Raw genomic sequence first — 24517 nt, 5'->3', positions numbered from 1 at the left:
ATAAGCTGATTACAATTTATGGGGGCACAGTCTTACTATAGAAGCAATAAAGAGACTGCATTATTATTGAGGTGTCCTTGCCAAATTGATTAATGCTTTTAGGAGAATTAATCTACATTTCAAATATAATTGGACTCTTATTAACTAAATCAGAAATGTACCACTTCATGATTATGATGCTCAAAAGAGATAGGTTTTCCTTCCAAATAGAACATGATTAATTTTGAACTTTTTGTAATCTTTGTGTTTGATTCACATGATTGATCAATCTCTCTGCTTTGTAACTGCCCTACGATGCAGCATTTGGGGGTGCTTACGTGAAAGTTTATTATTCTTAATTTTTGCAAAACATAAACAGAACTGATGTGAGGTACAAGGAAGTTTCCATTTTACCAATTATCACACTCAATGACTTTAAAAAGTGAATGAATGAATTACACTTCTAAATGAAGTATAATAATGAATTTGGGATAGTGAAAAATTATAAGAGTAACTCTTCAAGCTGTACCTTAACACAGCTGGCTTCATTGGAAAACACTAAGGACCAGAAGACAGGGTTGCCCACAAGGAAAGACAGGAAAGGGTGAGCAGAGGAGCAGAGGAGCAGTCTGACAGCAGGGCATTTGTGATATTAAAACAGTCTGTGCTGGGAGCTGGAAGTTTGTAGCCTGAGAAATACTGGCCTCTTTTGAGAAGGAACTTCACTCACAGTTCCGAGTCAGGTAAATATTGTTTGGCTTCTTGAAAGTCAAGGATTTCTTACACAGCGAGAGTCCAAATTTCTGAACAAAAAAAATCGTAGCAGAGAAGAACAAAAAGTGTGGAAACAAAAAAATTTTTTTGATGAGTTCTAATTCTTCTGGATTGGCTAGGGTTGGCTAAAATCATTTAAAATCATCTAAATTAAATGAATTTTTTTGAGGAGTTGATTCTTTGAAGAGAAAACTCGCTTCTTCGAGATGAATGTTAATTACACAATCCCTGAATTAGGTAATATCTACAGATAATGTCATGTCTTATTTTGGGTAGAGATTTAAATTCTAGCCTCCTGTTTGAAAAGAATCTCTTTAACCTTTGTTAAAAAAAACCAAAACACTCCATTGGAGAAGCCTCCCCTTTTGTGTTCTCTCCCTGACATCCCCGCCTGCCTCCAAACAGGGGCTGCTTCTGTGCTGGTTTATGCGGAAGGAGAGAGAGGAAGGGGCAGCTGGCTTTTGCTTTGATTTGAGCTCCCCTCTCATTACTGGGGCCACATATGTTATTAACACTCAAATAAAGCTTCCTACCTCTTGCAAGTGAGAAGGGCTTAGCTGAAGTGGACTTTGTACATTTGGTGCATATGGGGCTCCCTGAGGGCCAAACCCTATTGCTTGAGGCCTCCACTCACTCCCCAAATGAGCCTCATTAGAAAACTGAAGGGCCAGTGTTCTGAGGAGGAGGGACATCCCAATGCAGTGCTTCATGCCCAGGACCTAGAGCTCTTGGGTCATCTGGTTTCTGCGAAAGAGGGTTGCTTAGAGGATTTTTTTTTTTTAAGATTTAATTTATTTATTTGAGAGAGAGTGAGAGAGAGCACGTGCACGAGTAGGGAGAGGGGCAGAAGGAGAGGCAGACTCTTCGCTGAATAGGGAGCCCTAATGCAGAGCTCGGATCCCAGGATCCCGGGATCATGACCTGAGACAAAGGCAGATACTTAACCCACAGAGCCACCCAGGCACCCCGTGCTTAGAGGATTTTGACATGGAGATCCTGCTACTTGCTGGTTAGACCTGAATGTAGGCTTCCAGGCTTTACATGTCAAGAGCTGTTTATATCTTTTGAATTTAGTTCCACCTGAGAACCTTTCAGGCCTCTGTTTCCTAATTGCAAAGATGAGAAGGCTGACTTGATGGATGACTTCTTAGATTCCTTCTAGTGCCAACACTTAATGAAATAATCTTGCAAATACTGCCCCCCCCATGTGTTAAACATATTCAAGAAAACATATAATCAAGAATAAAGAGGTCTTAAATTCATATATAATGGAATACTACATTTTTTCTTTAACATCCTCTAAGCCTGTGTACATGCTGAATTAAAATTTTATTTGCATCCAATTCAGTCCTGCCCAAAGATCTAGTTATCTCTTACCCAACATTTCAGACTCAAGCAACACCCAGGGCAAGGATTTACTGAGCATGTTCATGAATAAACTGGTTTCCCACATTAAGAAAGGACTATTCATTCTCATATCCCTGCTCAAGTGTTTTGTTTACTGACAAGTGGGTGATGGGGTGGGAGGGTGGTGATAGTGGTATGTAAAATTTCATGGGAAAATGCCTAAAATCGTGCCTCATGGGCACATACATGTTTTGGGGTGCCTGGGTGGCTCAGCAGTTGGGCGTCTGCCTTTGGCTTGGGGTGTGGTCCTGGAGTCCCTGAGTGGAGCCCGCTTCTCATCTGCCTATGTCTCTACCTCTCTCTGTATCTCTCATGAATAAATAAATAAGATCTTAAAAAAAAAAAAGAAAATGCCTAAAAATATAAGACAAAGTTTTTTTGTGCTATTCATCTTCTAAGAGACACTACAGCTAACTTTGTTTTGTTGTGTGAGTTCCTTCCTTCCTTTTTTTCCAGAAAAAAATCTTTGGCAGCAAATGGGTAGGCACCTGTGGAGGTTAGAACCTTGGTGCAGATCATTGAAAAACGGGCCCCATAATATTTGGCTTGAGGATTAACTACCCCTCCCATCCCAAGGTTTATCTTACTTTAGACTTATCCTGGGTTAATTAAAAAATTAGAATAGGTAGCAAAATTATTGTTTAGCTCCTTCTCCCATGCTCACCCCATCAGGAGTGAGCTAGGTGGTGGGGAGGGCAGTTGATTTGACCTTTAACGGTTGGCCACAGAGCACAGAAACTTCGCGAGGCAAATTCGAAGTGTGTCTTGGCTGGTGAGATTTGTAAACCTTTGACTAGACAGGAAGCGCTGCGCGCCCGGACTGACAGCTTGCTTCCCCGAGCGCCTGCAGCCCGCAGGTCCCTGTAAAGCCTCCTGGGGAGGGCAGTGTTCTGTGAGCTTGGAAACCCATGCCCCCTGCGTACCGCTGGGATTGTGCCCGCAGTTTCGGGTTCCTGGGGGGCAAAACAACGTCTCGCTGCAGTCGTCCAGTTAGAGAGCTGTTTTCCTGCCCTTTCTGAGCCCAGGTCAACGTGCCAGCTGGGCCCGCGCACGATGCAGGTTACTCTGGGCGGACCACACACCGACACTTTCCACCGCCTCCGGACGCCTACCCAGGTTTTTTCATAGGTTAAAAAATAATGCTTTTGTTTAGCGACCGAAGACAGGGTGTGGGGTTGGGTTTGCAGGCAGGCGAGGAAGGGGAGAGAGCTTCTTTAGGAAGCTATGACAACCTGAAATTTACGGAGCGGTTTTTTTTTTGTTTGTTTTTTTGTATATTTTTTATTGGAGTTCGATTTGCCAACATACAGCATAAAGCCCAGTGCTCACCCCGTCAGGGGCCCCCTCAGTGCCCGCCCCCAGTCCCCCGGCCCCCCGCCCACCTCCCCTCACTACCCCTTGTTCATTTCCCAGAGCGGTTTTTGCGCGTCTTTTTGGAAAGCCGGTTTGGAGCCCTCCTCCCCTTTTTGTTCCGTTGACAAGATTTTAGATGTTTTGTGTGTGGTTTTAGAAAAGGAACAAAGCCACGACAAAATCCACGTATGAAGTATAAGCAAATAAATCACACGGCGTATTTAATTTAATTAAAAACCGGATAACATATTTCAAGTTTCACGATGGCAGCACTTGCAGGATTTTAACCTAATATTTATCCTAACAAAATGCTGTGATGCTGATTGAGGGTGATTTCGCTTTTGAAAAAAAAAATCCTTTTTCCATTTGATAGGAAATTTCTCAGTGTTTATGAATAAGCTTAAAGCTGAGGATGGAAAATTTTGGTGAGTTTTAATAATACACCATTTTATCATACATTTGGAACCAATTAAAATTTATAGTGTATATATATCTAAATGTGCATCTATCTATATAAATCAATAAAATCTTAGACTTCTAGAATATTAGGACTAACAGTGGCTTTTGTTCCTAAAGAGCAGCCCAACTCACTCACTTGACAGATGGGCTGATCTCACAAATTCTTTGTCTTCTTTTGGGGAAGTAGTGCATTTCTGGTTTTTCTTTTTCTTTTTTTTTCAATGGAGTGTTTTCTAAGAATTATTTCATGTCAAATTACTTTGATGACATGTCAGCAGCATGTAATGTTAAGGTGACTTCAATTCATGATTTTGGGGCATTTAGAATTGATTTTAACCTCCACATTTCTGTATTCCAAAGAAACACACACACACCCCAAGCACAATCCTGGGTTCAGAGTTTGCTTACAGGCAGTATTAACTAAACAGGTGCAATGAACTTTCTAATTTAAGAGTTCTTTTATTCCTGTTCTTACCCTGTATCTCAAGACACTGGAGTTGGACGGGCTGCAGGCTCATTTCAAACATCTATGAGGCATTTTAGAATGTATGGGTTTGCAGTGGTGGTGGTGGGAAGGGGCTATTTACTGAGAGGAGATCCACAGTGAATGGAAAGACTTTCTGAGGTTTCTCATTTCCCTGCAATTGCTGAGCAAGCACCCGCTTCCATTTCTGCCTTACACCCTGGGGACCTCACATGAAGGGCTTTTTTGGGAAGAGAATCTTTAGTGCATGCACTCATCATCTTTCTCCAGGTATTATAAAGATATGATAATGCTGAGATTTATACACATGTCAGAGAAGATGGTGAGCACTCAGAATTCCTAAATATGATTAAATTTAAAACATACCATTCAGCTCCTCTTTTTTTTAAAATGCTTTTATGCCAATGGATAAAGCTGTGGTGTTGTCAGATACCCCTCGCTTTCCTGTGCAACCCCCGTAACTGTCAACATTACTAGGAATAATAATGGTACAACTTACTGAGCATATGGTCTGTTCCAAACACAGTACTAGGTACTTTATGTGCATTATTACATTCCATATATACATCAATCCTATAAGGCAGGGTTTTTTTTTTTAAAGATTTTATTTACTTATTCATGAGAGAGACAGAGAGAGAGAGAGGCAGAGACAAGGCAGAGGGAGAAGCAGGATCTCTGTGGAGAGCCTGATGTGGGACCTGACCCCAGAACTCCAGGATTACGACCTGGGCCAAAGGCAGATGCTCAACCACTGAGCCACTCAGGCGTCCAAGGCAGGTTTATTCTTTATTTTTTATTTACAAATGAGCAAGTGGAGATTCAGCAAGGTGAAAAAGTTGCCCCAGATCCCACAGCATTAAGAACCAGAACTGGGAATCAAACTTCAGTGTTTCTGACTCCAGAAATCAAGTTCTCAGTCTTCGTTAAATCATTCAATTCCAGCTTTCATTTACTTGGTCAAATTAGAGCAATGGCTTTTAGTTCTCAATTGTGTTCTAACACAATTTCTTCTTATTTTGAGGTAGCTCCAACATTTGAAGAAAAACAACTTATTTTCATAATAACAGACATCTCCTTAGTACTTAGTTTCCAAAAGCCCTGTTCCACACTCTTTTTCACTAATTCTGATGTTTGTCCTGTGAGGCACTGAGTAAAAAAGATGATCTCTGGACTACTAGCATCAGATTTAGAATTTAGAAGTTGAGTTCTAGTTTAAAATGCAGATTTCTGTATTCCTTATGGACTGGGATAAGAATCTGGGCAGTGGAATGAGATTCGGGAATAAGCTTCTCAAGTATATGAGTGATTAAAAAGAGGAACATGAATTTTGGAATCAAACCTTGATTTCAGCTTGGTTTTAGCTTGTTTTAATTGTATGACTTTAGGCAAGCTGTTTATAGGGCTGTAGTGAAGATTTAATTAGATAGTGTGTGTCAAAACAGTAATGTGTAAGAGTGCTAATAGTGATGAAAGCTAATGCTTTTTGAGCACTTTTTATGTGCCACATGCTGTGCTGAAAACTTTGCACATATCAATTCACTGATGGTCCACAGCACTCACATAAAGGAGGGCTGTCATTATTCCTAATTTACAGAAGGGGAGGCAGAAAGCGCAGAGATTAAGCTGAGTCAGGATTTGGTGGCAGAGAGTGTGGCCCTAGAGCTTTGCCCTTAACCTCTGTATCTGTTGTCTCTCATAGTAGGTATTTATTGATTATTACTTTCCTTTGGACCATCTTGTAAAAACAACAGCAACAAAAGCTGGTAAAAAATAATGGATAGGAAAAAATAAGAGCTTTTCTTCTTTTGACTCAGAATATGTAAGCACTACATGATACATTGCTCTTTAAGATTATTCCAACCATGGGATCCCTGGGTGGCGCAGCGGTTTGGCGCCTGCCTTTGGCCCAGGGCACGATCCTGGAGACCCGGGATCGAATCCCACGTCGGGCTCCCGGTGCATGGAGCCTGCTTCTCCCTCTGCCTGTGTCTCTGCCTCTCTCTCTCTCCATGTGACTATCATAAATAATAAATAAAATAAAAAAAAAAGATTATTCCAACCAGAACGTGGTCTGGGCAGGGCATTGATGGAGCACATGCAAAGCACTCTTGATGGAGCTGAGATGGGGCAAGGACCTTGCCATCAAGGTGAAACCTGAGTAGGGCCTTGAAAGATAAGGAGCCATCCCCTAGACAGAGATATTTAATGGAAGCTTACTGAAAAATTTGGACCATCTTCATTTAAGGGTAGAATAACAATAGTTATGAGGACTTGGCAATCAAACCAAGATCTAGTGGAGGAACTATTTATTAATGACTATATATAGCACTGCATAGTGTATATGGAATCTAGATGCAAGGGATATTTCAGAATGTTAGAGGACAAGTACCTAACTTACATCAAGTGGTCAGTTATGTCAAATCAATGAAGACTTCCTGGAGGAGGAAGGTAGATACCCAGAGCTGAATCTGAAATGATGGGTATAAATTACATAGAAAAAAAGATTTTTCCAGAGAGAAAGTATAGCTGAGTCAACTGGCATTGCTTCCCAACTTTTAGCAAGTGGTGACTCTTGAGAAAGTGGTAACATTTGCAAGGTACCCTGGGGTAGTGCAACACATGGGTGGCACACAGGTTGGTACTCTCTGGTTTAAGGAGTGTAAGCTGTTCACAATAAACAGAGTGCTTAGGACAAGGCTGAGAGATGTTTAGAGAGCTGAGAGTGGGAGAGGTGGCAAACATCATCTCGTCAGGAGTTATTTTAATGTATAAAACAAGATCAATCACCACTTTAAAGGAAATTTAAAAAAGTTTTTTTAGCCAATATTTTTTTGCAAAGCATTGGGAGACATCTGGCCTCTCCTCCATAGGTAAGTCCTGGAAAAACTACTCTTGCCTCTCCTGGTGTGTTTTCACCTCCATTCTGGGTCTAGGTGGCTGTGTGTTGTTGTAATCAGAAGGTAAGAGTCCAGAGGCATGCGTGCTGGTGTGGTTTTCATAGATGAAGACGGCTCTGCTATTCATTTTCTCTGTGGAGGATGAGAAATGTCAGACCTTGCTCCACTGATTTTTGATTTTGATCAAAAATACCTTTGATCAAACCCACTTGGGCTTTTTTTCATTTTAAGAGCCACACATACTGAGAAGTAGAACTGATACAGATTTAAATATAAATCTCATCTAAAAGCTATTTCAGGAGAACTATGTAACAAATATTTCTATTTATTTCCCTATATGCATCTCTTCTCTTAGCATCAGAACTTTCAGCTAGGTTTATAGGGATGCTCCATGTGCCCAAAAATGAACACTGGAGCCTTGGTCACCGGATCATTTCCTCTGCCTCCCTTTTCCTGCTGGAGATTTATTTTATAAATCTGAGTGATGAGAGCAGAGGCAGCAAGAGAGGCTATGAGATTTATATTAGAAAAGCTTTAAAAAGACGTGTTTGTTTGGGATTTGAGAACTGCCATTTATGGGGAAGGATATGAAAGGAATGAGGAGAACAGATATTAAAGATGTTTTACAATGCATAAGAATTTACTCTTCTGCATTCCTGGGACCTTTAGTCTTTTGGATAAAAACCATCAAGATTTTAATCCCCCCCCCCCTTTTTTTTTAAATGAACTGTGTTTCTGAGAATGTGTCTCTATGAAGCACTGAATTACAGAAGCCAGAGTGTCCTTGAGTTGTACCAGCATAATTTTACTTCAGCTTCAAAAAGGCTGCATTTATCAGCCTTTTAGAATTCAATAAGGTCACTGATGAAGTTTAAAAGAGGTGGTTGTACAAAAGAGAAGGGGAAAGGAATAATCCAGAAGCTTGTAGTAAAGAATGATCCAGGGGATAGAGTTTCATGATAGTGGTGAAGGCAGTGAGGGGGGAAGCTTCTAGAATAACTTTCACTTCTTGCCATTAAGTTAGTCTATAAAATGGTAAGTTGTATTCTACTTTGTCCTGCTTTAACTAGAAGTTGGTATCAGAGTAGATATCTTCTGAGGCATTCAGGACAAAATCTTCACGTGTGAGGTCACACGTGGGTGAGAAGAGAATGAGAAGACTGAATAGAGAGAAACTAAAAAGAAAATTGTGATAAAATATACATAACATGAAATTTACTATCTTAACCATTTTAAGCCTACAATTCAGTAGTGTTAAGTATATTCACGTTATTGTGTAACTAATCTCCAGAACTCTTACTATCTTGCAAAGCTGAAATTCTATACCGATTACCAACTCCCCATTGCTCCCTCCTTCCAGCCACTAGTAGCCACCCTTCCATTTTCTGTCTCTATGGATTTGATTATGTAACTTATGTAAGTGGAATTATATAGTAATTGTCTTTTTATGATTGGCTTGTTTCACTTAATGTCCTCAAGTTCATCCATATTGTGACATTTACCAGAATTTCCTTCCTTTTTTTGAGGCTCAATAATATTCCATTGTATGTACACCCCATTTTGTTTATCTACTCATCTGTCATTGGACACTTTTGGGTTGCCAACTTTTGGCTATTGTGAAAAATGCTGCTACAAGCGAGGATGTACAAATATTTCTTCTAAACCCTGCTTTCAGTTCTTTTGGGTGCATACCCAGATGTGGAATTGGTAGACCATATGGTAACTCTATTTTTAATATTTTGAAGAACTGCCATATTATTTTCCACAGTGGCCATATCAGTTTATATTCCCACCAGTAATGCACAAAATTTATCCACATCTTTGCCAAAACTCGTTATTTTCTTTTTTCCTCTCTTTCTTTCTTTCTTTCTTTCTTTCTTTCTTTCTTTCTTTCTTTCTTTCTTTCTTTCTCTTTCTTTCTTTCTTTCTTTCTTTCTTCCTTCCTTCGTTCCTTCCTTCCTTCCTTCCTTCCTTCCTTCCTTCCTTCCTTCCTTCCTTCTCTTTTTAAAAATAGTAGACATTCTAATATATGTGAAGCTGTATTTGTAAGCTGTAGCTGTGAAACACAATTTAGTGGATTAAATAGCTATCATGTATCATTGTTATGAATCTGCAGGGTGACAGCTTGGATTATGATCAGCTGAGTGGTTCTCTGGTCTTGGCTGGGCTCACTCACACATCTTGGCCAACGAACAGCTGGATTGACTGGGGCCTGGCTACTTGAGGGAGGGCCCATTTGTATGGCTTATCCAAATCTTCTAGCAGATGTGCTTGGGCTTGTTTACATGGTAGTAGCAGAGTTCAGATAGTGACAATGGAAACATCAAGAATTCTTGAGGCCATGGCTCAGAAATTGCTCATCGCTTATATCATATTCGTTGGAAGACTAAAGATCCCAGCCTAGATTCACAGGGTAGAGCAAAAGATTTTTGATGGTAGGAGCTGCTATGTCACCCTGTCAAGAGCTGTGGAAACAGGGAAGAGTAAAGAATCGTGGCCATTTTTGCAGTCTACCACAGGATTTTAGAATTTTGGTGGGAGTAAAGGTGAGAAATTTGCCAGAGGATCATTAAGATTCTTATAATAAATGGTTGGTTTTGTCTGTCTAGTACAAATATTCCAGAATTCTTTAAAATATTGAAGGTGAGGGGGTGGTGCTTGAGTGGTCAGTGGTTGAGCGTCTGCCTTTGGCTCAGGTCGTGATCCCGGGGTCCTGGGATTGGGTCCCGCATCAGGCTCCCTGCAGGGAGCCTGCTTCTCCCTCTGCCTGTGGCTCCCATAAATAAATAAATAAATAAATAAATAAATAAATAAATAAATAAATAAATCTTTAAAAAATATTAAAGGTAAGAGCTGGGAAGCTAGAAATGAATTTGGAATTTTTTCAAATAACCTTGGGCTATAACCACAAAAGTGCCATATTAATTTTTAAAAATAAACTTACAAAAAATAAACTTATAATTTTGGAATAATTTTAGATTTATAGTAAAGTTCCAAGGATAGTACAGAGAGTTCCCAAATATCCTTTACTCAGCCTCTTATACTGTTAACATCTTATTACCATGGTACATATGTCAAAACTAAGAAACCAACATTGGTACATTACTATTAACTAAACTCCAGACTTTATTTGGATTTTACCAGGGTTTTTTTTTTAATTCATGTTCTTTTTCTGTCCCAGGATACAATCTAGGAAACCACATTTCATTTAGACAGTTATTACTTAAAAAAAGAGCCTTTATTTTTAGAGCACTTTTTTAGGTTCACAGCAAAATTGAGGTGAAGGTACAGAGATTTCTCATACATCCCTGCATTCACACACACATAGCCTTCCCTAGTATCAGCATCCCCCACAAGAATAGTACATTTTTTTTTACAGTTGACGAAACTAATTGACACACCATAATAGCCCAAATGCATGGTTTACATTAGGGTTCACTTTTGGTGATGTACATTCTATGGGTTGGGACAAACTTATAATGACATTGTGTCCATCATTATAGAATCGTACCGAAAATTTCATTGTGCTAAAAATGAAAAATCCTAAAAATCCTCTGCGCTCCCCTATTGATTCCTCCCTCCCACTCCCCAACCCCTGGCAAACACTGATCTTTTAACTATCTCTATAGTTTTGCCTTTTCCAGAATGTCATATAGTTGGAATCATTCAGCATGTAACCTTTTCCAATTGGCTTGTCACTTAGTAATAGGCATTAAGTTTCCTCCATGTCTTTTCGTGGCTTGATAGGTCATTTCCTTTTAATGCTGAATAATATTCCATTGTCTGAATGTACCATGGTTTATTTATAAATTCACTTACTGAAGGACATCTTGGTTCCTTCCACGTTTGGGCAATTGTAAATAAAGCTGCTATAACATCCATGTGCAGGTTTTTGTGTGGAGATAAGTTTCAACTCCTTTTGGTAAGTATCAGGGAGCACGATTACTAGATCATATGTTAAGAGTATGTTTAGTTTTTTAAGAAACTGCCAAACTCTTCCAAAAGTGACTTACTGTTTTGCACTTCCACTAACTATGAATCAGAGTTTCTTTTTTCTTTCTTTCTTTCTTTCTTTATTTATTTATTTTAATTTATTTTTTATTGGTGTTCAATTTACTAACATACAGAATAACCCCCCAGTGCCCAACACCCATTCACTCCCACCCCCCGCCCTCCTCCCCTTCCACCACCCCTAGTTCGTTTCCCAGAGTTAGCAGTCTTTACGTTCTGTCTCCCTTTCTGATATTTCCCACACATTTCTTCCCCCTTCCCTTATATTCCCTTTCACTATTATTTATATTCCCCAAATGAATGAGAACATATAATGTTTGTCCTTCTCCGACTGGCTTACTTCACTCAGCATAATACCCTCCAGTTCCATCCACGTTGAAGCAAATGGTGGGTATTTGTTGTTTCTAATGGCTGAGTAATATTCCATTGTATACATAGACCACATCTTCTTTATCCATTCATCTTTCGTTGGACACCGAGGCTCCTTCCACAGTTTGGCTATCGTGGCCATTGCTGCTATAAACATCGGGGTGCAGGTGTCCCGGCGTTTCATTGCATTTGTCTCTTTGGGGTAAATCCCCAACAGTGCAATTGCTGGGTCGTAGGGCAGGTATATTTTTAACTCTTTGAGGAACCTCCACACAGTTTTCCAGAGTGGCTGCACCAGTTCACATTCCCACCAACAGTGTATGAGGGTTCCCTTTTCTCCGCATCCTCTCCAACATTTGTTGTTTCCTGCCTTGTTAATTTTCCCCATTCTCACTGGTGTGAGGTGGTATCTCATTGTGGTTTTGATTTGTATTTCCCTGATGGCAAGTGATGCAGAGCATTTTCTCATGTGCATGTTGGCCATGTCTATGTCTTCCTCTGTGAGATTTCTGTTCATGTCTTTTGCCCATTTCATGATTGGATTGTTTGTTTCTTTGGTGTTGAGTTTGATAAGTTCTTTATAGATCTTGGAAACTAGCCCTTTATCTGATATGTCATTTGCAAATATCTTCTCCCATTCTGTAGGTTGTCTTTGAGTTTTGTTGACTGTATCCTTTGCTGTGCAAAAGCTTCTTATCTTGATGAAGTCCCAATAGTTCATTTTTGCTTTTGTTTCTTTTGCCTTCGTGGATGTATCTTGCAAGAAGTTACTATGGCCGAGTTCAAAAAGGGTGTTGCCTGTGTTCTTCTCTAGGATTTTGATGGAATCTTGTCTCACATTTAGATCTTTCATCCATTTTGAGTTTATCTTTGTGTATGGTGAAAGAGAGTGGTCTAGTTTCATTCTTCTGCATGTGGATGTCCAATTTTCCCAGCACCATTTATTGAAGAGACTGTCTTTCTTCCAATGGATAGTCTTTCTTCCTTTATCGAATATTAGTTGCCCATAAAGTTCAGGGTCCACTTCTGGATTCTCTATTCTGTTCCACTGATCTATGTGTCTGTTTTTGTGCCACTACCACACTGTCTTGATGACCACAGCTTTGTAGTACAAACTGAAATCTGGCATTGTGATGCCCCCAGATATGGTTTTCTTTTTTAAAATTCCCCTGGCTATTCGGGGTCTTTTCTGATTCCACACAAATCTTAAAATAATTTGTTCTAACTCTCTGAAGAAAGTCCATGGTATTTTGATAGGGATTGCATTAAACGTGTATATTGCCCTGGGTAACATTGACATTTTCACAATATTAATTCTGCCAATCCATGAGCATGGAATATTTTTCCATCTCTTTGTGTCTTCCTCAATTTCTTTCAGAAGTGTTCTATAGTTTTGAGGGTATAGATCCTTTACATCTTTGGTTAGGTTTATTCCTAGGTATCTTATGCTTTTGGGTGCAATTGTAAATGGGATTGACTCCTTAATTTCTCTTTCTTCAGTCTCATTGTTAGTGTATAGAAATGCCACTGACTTCTGGGCATTGATTTTGTATCCTGCCACACTGCCAAATTGCTGTATGAGTTCTAGCAATCTTGGGGTGGAGACTTTTGGGTTTTCTATGTAGAGTATCATGTCATCGGCGAAGAGGGAGAGTTTGACTTCTTCTTTGCCAATTTGAATGCCTTTAATGTCTTTTTGTTGTCTGATTGCTGAGGCTAGGACTTCCAGTACTATGTTGAACAGCAGTGGTGAGAGTGGACATCCCTGTCTTGTTCCTGATCTTAGGGGAAAGGCTCCCAGTGCTTCCCCATTGAGAATGATATTTGCTGTGGGCTTTTCATAGATGGCTTTTAAGATGTCGAAGAATGTTCCCTCTATCCCTACACTCTGATGAATCAGAGTTTCGATTGCTCCACATTCTCACCAGCACTTGGTGGTGTCAGTGTTCTGGATTTTGGCCATTGTAATAGCTGTGTAGTGCTATCTCATTGTTGTTTTAATTTGCAGTTTCCTAATGACAGGTGATGTTGGACATCTTTTCATGTTTATTTGCTATCTGTATGTCTTCTTTGTTGAGGTGTCTGTTAAGGTTATTGGCCCATTTTTTAAAAAATATTATTTGAGAGAGAAAAAAAGAGAGTATGAGGGGAGAGGCCAAAGGAGGGGGAAAGAAAATCTTAAGCAGACTCCTCGATGAGTATGGAGCCCAATACTGGGCTTGATCTCATGACCCAGGGAGACCTGGGCCAAAACCAAGAGTTGGATGCTTAACAGACTGAGTCACCTAGGCACCTATCATTGGCCCATACTTTAATCAGATTGTTTGTTTTCTTATTGATGTATTTTAAGAGCTCTTTGTATATTTTGGATAACAGTCCTTCATTAGATGTGTATTTTGCAAATATTTTCTCCCAGTCTGTGTCTCGTTTTCTTGTTCTCTTGGCTTTATCTTTTATAGAGCAAAATTTTAAAATTTCAACCAACTTTAATTGTAGCTGGTAAAAAAATTCTCAAACAGAATAGACACATCATAATGAAGCTTTTTTTAAAAAAGATTTTATTTATTTACTCATGAGAGACACACAGAGAGAGGCAGAGACATAGGCAGGGGAAAAGTGGGCTCCCTTCACTTGATCCCTGGATCACTGGATCACACCCTGAGTCGAAGGCAGATGCTCAACCACTGAACCACACAGGCATCCCATGAAGCTGTTCAGCCTCATGGGTTCTTGATGGTTGTTCTATGGGCAATCCTCTTCTTGAAGTGGTACATCCTTTCAGATCCTAGCTAAGTAACTGGCCATATCCTATGTTAGCCCAAACTCTACCTCTTGGCTTCCCAGTGTATTATAGCACTGAATTTTTCCTCCTTTCCAAGCTTCAGGAAGCCTCCCTCTTTCCTGAGTCTCTTTCAGACTCTGAGCTTCTGTCTCTCAGGTGTCCTTAGGCTGTTTTCTCACACCCTGAGAGCCATTTTTCAGCCCACACAATCCCTTTCTCAAGCGTCTCTTAAATGCAGAGAATTAAATATATGTGGTGGTTGGAGCCAGACTTCACTGGCTGCACGGGTTCTTCAGGAAAAGTTTGAGACTGACAGCTGTCAGTCTTTGTGGTGAGGTGGGGCTGCAGGGACAAGGTGTTTTCACATGCTATTTGTCTTCTCTGCTCACTTTAGCACTATTGTTATTGATGTGAATATGACATATCTTTTGTTAGGTCCAAAACAAACAAACAAACAAACCTGGGGCACCTGGGTGGCTCAGTTGGGTTATGCAATCAGCTCTTGATTTCTGCCTAGGTCGAGATCTCAGGGTCCTGGGATTGAGCCCGTGCTTCCCCCTTGTTGCCAGGTGCCATGCTCAGTGGGGAGTCTGCTTGAGGAATCTCTCTCTCTCTCTCTCTCTCTCCCTCTCCCTCTGCCCCTTCCCCCACTCATCATGCTTTCTCTCTAAAATATATGCGTAAATCTTAAAAAAAGAAAAAACAAAAAAACCCCCAAAAAACAAACAAACAAACCAAGCCAACTAACCGAACAAAATGGTCATTTAGGGAGGGGTGATTACATAATTATCCTTTATATCTTTTTACAAATATAACAAAGTTGTTCTAGAGACAGAGATACCTGGATCCTTATTATACCCTTAGTTTGTTCTATTTTCTTTTTCCTGCAGGTCAGTTGGAGACTTTCCCCCTATGTTGAATTCAGCGCCTTCCCTAGAGCAATAACTTTGTCAGGGCTGTGCTGTGCATGCCAGACATGAGCTTGGGGAAAGGAGCCAACAGAGTGCTGGTCCCAAAGGCCCTGCAACTTGTTTTCTTGACCAGTGCCTGATGTCAACCAGCCTCGTGGTCATTTGCTGCCTCCTCAGAAGGTAGAGTGAGGCACGCACAGCTGCCCGACCCCTGGGTGGGATAATGTGCCTGCCTCTCTAGTGAACTAATCAACAAAGCAAAGGCAGAAGCAGTTTTTTCCCCCCTGAGTGATTTTTTTTGCCTCCAGAAAGTTATTATCTACCTGGGTGTACTCAGTGACTCATGACTTGTCAGCACCATTCAAAACATTATTATTTCTGTCCACATGACACAGTGCATGTGCTCTTACAGTTCATATTTTCATTGCACGCACACCTAATACTACACAGTCAGTGGCCAGTCCCTATGTGTGTACCCACACTAGAGGTGTGCAAGTTGGGAAAGCATGCCTGGAATTACATATTTCTGTAATAGGCAACACAGTGTTCTCTGGGGTCATTAGAAGATCTCAAATGAAAGCAAATTATTGCTTTGCTCAAAACACAACATGGAATTACAAAGCAGCTGAAAGAAACCTTTAGAACTTACTATCGAGGTCTCCAGGTAATTAACTTGGGTGGAAAATTAAGTAGGTATGCCAATTCCCACCCCCCAGATTGGTAAAGTTTTCAAGCCTGGAGGATTAGGTGTGTCCCAGCCCATTTTCCTCTTTTTGTCTGGATTAAATTTTCTTCCTAAATATTTTATGTTGTCCTCTGTGTTCTGCAAGCCCAGTTGTCTGCTTTCTCTCTGTGTTAATTTGTGCAGTTAACCAGTTTGCAAGGTCTTCTTTTTCAAGTACCTCAATGTCAAGCTGCTTCTATTATTCCTAAGACTTGTTTGTCCTTGCTCCCATACCTTAGGAGCTCATTTTCTTTCTTTTCTGTTTGGTTTTTCTCCATTTTCTGTTCAACTGAGTTATTCAACTCAGCATGGCCAGCACAGAGGCATAAAACAAGCTGCCCATAAATTTTGCTGAAAAAAATGCATTGAATGAATGCTCTCATACTTATTATCTCTCTGCTCTTTTTCTAGTTTCTCTTCTTCTTCAGTGGAAGTCAGGTTACTAGACTATTTAAACAAAAATACCAGATCCTCTTGATAAAAATCCCCCCCCCCCGCCCTGATGCAAGACATTAGAAGTTTATAGATGACAATGTCTGTCACGTTTTTCTATTATGTCAGGTCGTGCGACTTTGTATTTTTACTTTGTTTTGTTTTTCAAACATTGTCTTTTGCTTTTGAGCAATTGTGAGCCTTGTTATTTAACGCACAAACACACCCAGTTCAATTCCACAGCGTGTGCATACCCAGTGGCCTTTAATGTTTTAGAAGTATATGCTCAATTTAATCAGTGAAAGATTATAAATCTTATTAGAAGTGAGGCCATTCACCCTACATGGAGCCTGCTTCTTCCTCTGCCTGTGTCTCTGCGTGTGTCTCTGCCTCTCTATGTCTCTCATAAATAAATAAAATTAAAAAAAAAAAAAAAGAAGTGAGGCCATTATGTTAGATGAGGTCAGATAAAGTTGACCTCAGCATGGCTCCCCTTGGGCCCCAAAGTCCCCAATTGGGTGGGTCACTTGAGGGAAGTACGTGGAGGTCAGGCATAGGGCTCCTGTGACGTGAGATCCTTACCAAGCCTGAGACGCTTGATTCTTATTTTGCCACTGCCCTTTTATCTTCATAAAATATCTCCTAATATTTTATGTATTATCTTCTTTTTATCCTGTACTTCCAATCAGTGTGCTTCTGTTTTCATTATGTTTACAGACATCAACTTCTTCTAGTTCTTAATCCAATGCAGAAACTAGAACCCATATCCTTACCTAAGGATGGAAAGCAAATGGAGCTCAAGGTTTGAGCAAATATGAATCAACATTCTCTTTTGTTTCTTTTTTATTTTTTTTCAAATTTTAATTTAAATTCTAGTCAGTTAACATATAGTGTGATATTGGTTTCAGGAGTACAATTTAGTGATTCTTCACTTACATATAATACCCAGTGCTCAGCACAAGTGCCCTCCTGAATACCCATCATCCATTTAGTCCATCCCCCCACCTACCTCCCTCTATCAACCCTCAGTTTGTTCTCTGTAGTTAAAAGTCTCTTATAGTTTGCTTCCCTTTCTCTTTTTCTCTCCCTTCCCCTATGTTCATTTGTTTTGTTTTTTAAATTTCATATATGAGTTGAATCATATGATATTTGTCTTTCTCTGTTAGCTATTTTTATTATCAAGAAATATTATGTCTGGGGGTCCCTGCGTGGCTCAGTTGGTTTTGGCTCAGGTCATGATCTCGGGGTCATGGGATCGAGCCCTGCATCAGGCTCTGTGCTCAGCATGGAGTCTGCTGAAGATTCTTCCCTCTCTTTCTCCCTCCCATCCTCCTCTCTCAAATACATGAAAAGAAAAAGAAAAAGAAAAAGGCAAAGAAAAAGAAAAAGAAATGTTACTTCTTATTATGGATTGAATTGTGTCCCTCCAAAATTAGTATGTTGAAGCCCAATCCTCAGTACCTCAGAAAGTAAAGGGTTTGGAGATAAGGCCTTTAAAGAAGTGACTAAGTTAAATGAGGCTGTTAGGGTGGACCCTAATCAATCATGATAGATGTTCTTATAAGAAGAGGAAAAGACACCAGGGACCTGTGTGCACAGAGGGACACCTGTGGGAAGAGGTACAAGGAGATAGCCTTCTGCAAGTCAAGGAAAGAAGGCTCAGAATAACCCAACTCTGCCAGTAGCTTGATCTTGGATTTCTAGTCTCTAGAACTGTGAGAAAATAACTTTGTTGTTTAAGCCACCCAGCCTCTGGTATCTTATGGCCACCCAAACAGACTAGTACACTCCCTAAAAAGAATGAGCCTAATATCCAACCTATTTCCTTCTAATTTAAGAAAATGAGGAAGGTGCTTTTTTTTTTTTTTTTTTTGCTGGGATGACAGGAACCAAATTAGAGTCACTGCATCAAAAGGAGTGATCTCATGAACACTCAGAGAATGGTACTGTGGGTATTAAAAGGGAAGCAACTACTCTTATTGAGGATACTTCTGTCATATATTTTTGCTCTTAGGAAGAGTGTGTTGGATTACTTGCTCAGTAATCCTTCTAAGATGTGATGTAACTGTGGTAATGTCTACCTTATCACACATCCTCAATATTTTTCAGAACTGAAAACATTTCTTTTGGTTTTGTTTTAAGTCAGCTGACTTAAAATTTTGTTGTTGTTGAACATTTCTTATCTTTAGAAGGGTGCTTCTAGTTCAAGAAAGATTGAAGGTAAGCAAAGGACACATTGCCTTGAATAGCACAGCAATGGAGTGAGTGCTCCCTGGCTGGTCAGTGGGGACAAAATAATAGTAGCCAGGCCTCCAGCTCTCAAGCTGTTCTTGATTTCATAGCAGTGACCAAGTCAGGCTCATGTTCCTGAAATGACACTGTCTAGAGAACGGGTAAGGATATGTGTGTACACATCATACCATCCCACACTGATGAGCCTTACTTATGGAGGATTTATGTCTGATAGTTTTCCTATTTCTTGAGCATACCAATGACTGAACTCTTAACAGACAACTCTAAGTGACAGACATGTTTACATTTGAGAAACCTCTATCATTATGAGAAGAAAAATACTGTTTTTGGCAGTGTAACCAGGGAGACAGACTCCTCCACTCAGAGAATAAGACAAACCTTTGCTTTATTGTGCTCCCTTTTTGGGTCTCATTGAATTTAGTGCTGCAAACTGGTAGCCCACAGGCCAAATTTGGTTCACAGATGGGTTCTGTTTGACCTGCAAGGTATTTGCGCAGGTTTTAAATTTGAGCATGTTTAGACAAAGCATGCACTTTCCAATTTGACACAATGGCTACCATTGCCTGTTGTCTTACACACCACATGCTGGTTCCCACTCATTTATGTGACTGGCCTGGCTCCTAAAGGCATTTAGCTTGCGACCCTTGTTAAATTGTTCCCTGGCCACACTCAGAGATGTTGCCTTAACAGAAAAAGATTATTTTTTAAGCTTTTATTGCTTACTACATATGGATCAGAGAATACTTACATCTGCATCTAAGATATTTGAAGGATTTGAAATACTGCTACCAAGGCAAATCTTACTGTAGTTAGCAGGAAGTAGACTCCCAACTTCTCAGTTTCTTTTAAAACCTCAGAAATGAGTTGGAGTATTATATTTCACACATGAGTTATTCTTAATTCTGAGACAAGACCTGAACTATCCAATATAGTAACTGCTAGCCCCATGTGGATACTGAGCACCTGGAATGTGGCTGGTCTGATTTGAGATGTGCTGTGGGTGCAAAATACACACTGGGTTTCAAACATAATGTGAAATAATAGCTCATTAACAGCTTTTTATAGTAATATAAATAATAATATTTTTGAGGGTGCCTGGGTGGTTGGTTAAGTGTCTGCCTTCACTCAGGTCATAGTCCCAGGGTCTTGGGATCGAGTCCTACATCAGGCTCCCTGCTCAGCAGGGAGTCTGCTTCTCCCTCTTCCTCTGCCCTTCCCCACTGCTTGTGCTCTTTCTCTCTCAAATAAATAAATAAAATTCTTTAAGAAATAACATTTTTGAGATACTGGGTTAAAAGTTAATTTCATCTGTTTCTTTTTCTTTTATCTTTTTAAATGTGGTTACTAGAAAATTTAAACTTACATATGTGGCTCATATTGTATTTTTATTGCACAGCACTAAACTAAAAGCTAACCAAAATGAATTTTTAACTACATCATGTTTATTAACTTGACAGCACCATATGCTGAGTTTATTTGTAACAACCCTTCTATAAAACCATAATGAATGACTATTTTCAGTTTCCAGAAGAAAAGCCCTTTCTGAGTTGTGTGGTATATAAAGATAAAAGGCCTTGCTAGGGAGATTTTGCATTCAGGCATCAAATGAACACAACAGAAGAGTTTGGGCTGAACATTTGTTATTGCTTTGACGTGCAACAGGATTTGTCAACTTTGTTACTCATATTTTTCTGTCAGGCAGCTGCTGGGCTTTTAAAAATGTATTTGCTCACACACACGTGCATGCACACGCGTATGTGTATACACACACACACACACACACACATACACACAAACACACAGCTGTAGCCAGGAGCCTCTCTTAGGGGTTCTCTTGGCATCTAATTAAAATTCCTTACCAGTGGGATGTAACCTTGGAATTCTTTTAAACCCTAGTGGCTGTTAGAAATCATTCATGGACTCTTTTTTTCTTGGTACAAAAATTAAGGAGGCAAGAAAGTACTGAAATTAATATTGGATAGTGTATGAGGAGCCAGGAGGCAGATGGTACACTGGAAAGGGACTAGAAGCTGGCGGAGGGAGACAGAGGAGTTTGAGGGCTGGTTCTGCCACTCCCCAGCTTGTACCCTCCTGGGGCTGCTTCTACTGTAAAGGATGGTGCTGGTGATAAGTCACGGACAGTCACTGTGCAGACCTAAGCAGGGAGCAAACATGAATGCTTTTTAAACTCTTAAGATTCCCAAGCTAATATTTTTATTAGGGAATGTAAGTATTTATTCCATAATCATGATTGTCAACAAACATTTGAGTCACTAAATGCAAGTTACTGTCCCAAGAGCAGTGCTCTGATTTGGAACTGGCTAAACCAAAAGCTATGTTCATTGCTAAAATTGATCTTATATCTCCCGTGGCTTCTGCTGTGGCAGAGAAGGAATCTACTGTTACATATAGGTTTCATTTTACTAGACTGTTAACCCACAGTTTACAGTTTAGAAATTTAATTCTGAGATTGGTCATTTTAACCTTGATCCTATTTGTTGTGCCCAACAAATTATTTAAAAGTTGCTCTGCTATCCTTTTTACTCAAGATAATGACAGTTGTGTACTTTTTATTGAAGCTCTAGAGTGGACATCTCTCAAGGACTGAGCATATGTCATTGAGGACTTCAGAGCTGATTAATTTGCTTAGGGCTTTAAGCACTTGGGTTTGCTCCCCTGTACTCTTTTGCATTGTAAGTTCTTCTTTATGCTCTTTTAAAAAATACTTTATTTGAGAGAGAGAGAGCACAAGCAGGGGGAGCAGCAGAACGAAATGGAGAAGCAGACAACCCACTGAGCAGGGAGCCTGATGCAGGGCTTGATCCGAGGACCCTGGGACCATGACCTGAGCCAAAGGTAGATGTTTAACTGGCTGAGCCACCAGGGGCCTTTATGCTCTTTTTATTTTTTTTTAAAGATTTTATTTATTTACTCATGAGCCCCCCCCCCCCCCCCCCCCCCACACACACACACACACGGAGAAGGAGAGGCAGAGACACAAGACAGAGGGAGAAGCAGGCTCAATGCCAGGAGCCCGATGTGGGGCTCGTTCCGGAGTCTCCAGGATCCACCCTGGGCTGAAGGTGGCGCTAAACCGCTGAGCCACCAGGACTGCCCTTTATGCTCTTTTTAAAAATAAATACCTTTTAGCTCTTTTGATGCTCTGTGCCATCAGAGTAACTTCTCATTATTTCAAAGATCACATTTCTAAAAAATGTAAAAGAAATAACTTCAGGTGGAGGACAAATGCAGGGTAGGATATAAACTGCCTTCTCCAATTACTGCTGTTTCTTTAACTTCTGTTTTAATCGGCCAACTCTATTTCTGTCTCATTTGTCTCTGAGCAGAAACATAAATCTTGGTGAGAGGAAAGAAGATGGGTAAAAGAGACGAGGTAGAAAATAAGCCTTACTAGGAAAGAGGGAATATCACTGTGGATAAGGAGATGAAAAGGCATAGTAAAATGTTAATGTGGTGAGCTGACCAAGAATCTCTCCTTGATCTAACTCCAGCTGGCTCCTCTGAGCCTTCTTCTCAACTAGGCCTCAACCTTGGCTAATACAAACCACAGAGTCTCAACACAAATGATTTTGTCCACCCCACTGTCCCTCTTCTGATAGCTCAAGGGCACATCCCCAGGTGACCTTCATGCTGCTAACGTGCCTGCCTGAGAAAGTTCAAGGTGCCAAGAGAATTTATTGTTTGTTCTAGCCAACACTTGCTATTAGGCCCCTCTATTCTCTTCTTAGGGCATTTACTAAAAAGGACTTATAATTGTGAATCCTTCCTCTGTCTCTTTGAGATGTATACATATATCCTACAATGCAGGAGTGTCCTTCTCAAGGACCTGAGCACCTCACAGTCATTTAAATGTAATCCTTTAAACAGAATCACCAGGAAGGATAGGACCTCTGTCTCCCCATCTCTGTGGCAGGACAGAATCCTAACTTTAGTACTTAGCAGCTAATAGATACAGCTGGCCTAATTGCATCTACAATGACCATCCTTTATAATTTTTCATGTCTCCAACTCTGCTGAGTCCCAGCTTGTCTACCTTTTTTGCTTCCTCATTCTCCCTTTGAAACTGCCAGTCAACTCTGTTCAAATTGAAGTGGAGTTCAGTTTATGCTGGGTCTTCTTTCCTATTGCAAAAGCATAGTATTAATTAAAAATCTGTCCTAACCACTTTATCATTTGGTTTTGTTTATCTTGAACAGAATGTATCCTAAAGTGAGCTCCCAGTGAGTCCCGCCTTGTATAGTTCTCTCCGCTTGAGTGTATGGGATGATGATTTGCCTCTAATCAATGGAATATGACAAGGTGATCCAACTGTCACTCCCTTGATTAGGTTGCATTATATAATACTCCATCTTAGGAGATGACAGAGAGAGATCCTCCTGACGGCCTTGAAGAAGCAAGTGTCCAGCCATTTTGTAAACTACCTATGGAGAATACCATGTGGGAGGAAACTGTGCAGGGTCTTTAGGAGCTGAGAATGGCCTCTGGCAACTAGCTGGGTGAAGCTAGTAATAAGCCAGGGTGCTCAGGCATATAGCCACAAGGAGACGAATCCTGCCAGTGGCCTCCATGAATGAACTTGGAAGTAGATTCATCCTAAGTTGAGTTTACAGATGAGACTGTAGCCTAGCCAACACCTGGCATACAGCCTTGGTGAACCTGAGTGGAGGACCCAGTTAATCCTTGACTAGACTCTTTTTTTTTTTTTTTTCCTTGACTAGACTCTTGATCATGGAAGCTGTAAGATGAAAGAATGAGTGTTTTAAAAGGCTAAATTTGTGGTAATTTGTTATACAACAATCAAAAACTAATATAATTACTACATATAATTCTATGCTAAGATTATGGTTTTACTTTTAAAGGTTTTTTTATTTTCATTTTTTCTATAAAGTTTCAAACATATAGTTGAAAGACCTTTTTAAGAAAAGATTTATTTGTTTATTTGAGAGAGAACAAGCACTCATGTGCATGCATGAGCAGGTAGGGAGGGGCAGAAGAGAAATCTTAAGCAGACTCAGTGCTGAGTGTGGAGCTCCACACAGGGCTCAGTCTCATGACCCTGAGATTGAGACCTGAAATGAAGCCAAGAGTCAGTTGCTTAACCAACCCTGCCACTAAGGAACTCCTGAAAGATTTTATATAAAGACCTGAATACCTACCACTTAGATCCTACCATTAACATTTTGCTATACTTGCTTTATCACCTGTCCATCTAACCATCCTTCTATAAATCTATTTTCTTGGAGCGTTTCAAAGTAAAAATTGGCATTAGTACACTTTCCCCTAAACATTTCAACATGTGTTTCATTAACTAGATTCAATATTCCTTATTAGTTTAATATATAATTTACATACAATGATATGTGTACAAAGTTTAGTTGTACATTCATTTGACAAATGCATACACCTGTGTAACCCAATCCTCCATCATGATAATTAGTGAATCTTTCCATAACCCCACAAAATTCCCTCATGTTTCTTCCCAGTCACTTCTGGTTCCCAGCCCACCCCCTAGAAGGAACCATTGTTCTGTTTCCCCCACATATTGGTTCCTATCCTGGAACTTCATATAAATAGAATCATATAACATGCACTCTTTTGTACAAAGTGTCCTTTATTTAGCATAATGTTTTGAGATTTATCTGAAAAATTGAATGAATACTT

General features: G+C 40.0%; 1 long non-coding RNA gene across 1 annotated transcript in view; it reads left to right on the top strand.

The window, feature by feature from the left end:
- LOC111096473 overlaps positions 1-16354 on the top strand; it is a 38070-nt gene extending 21716 nt beyond the window's left edge. The window contains exon 4 of the long non-coding RNA XR_005354060.1: positions 15406-16354. This is a non-coding gene — a long non-coding RNA (uncharacterized LOC111096473). The remainder of the gene's footprint in view (positions 1-15405) is intronic.
- The last annotated feature ends 8163 nt before the right edge of the window (positions 16355-24517 follow it).

Source organism: Canis lupus, chromosome 1 (genome assembly GCF_011100685.1).
Source record: "Canis lupus familiaris isolate Mischka breed German Shepherd chromosome 1, alternate assembly UU_Cfam_GSD_1.0, whole genome shotgun sequence".
Classification (NCBI taxonomy): Eukaryota; Metazoa; Chordata; class Mammalia; order Carnivora; family Canidae; genus Canis; species Canis lupus.
The sequence above is the reverse complement of the archived record's forward strand: the minus strand, read 5'-3'. Positions and strand labels throughout refer to the sequence as shown.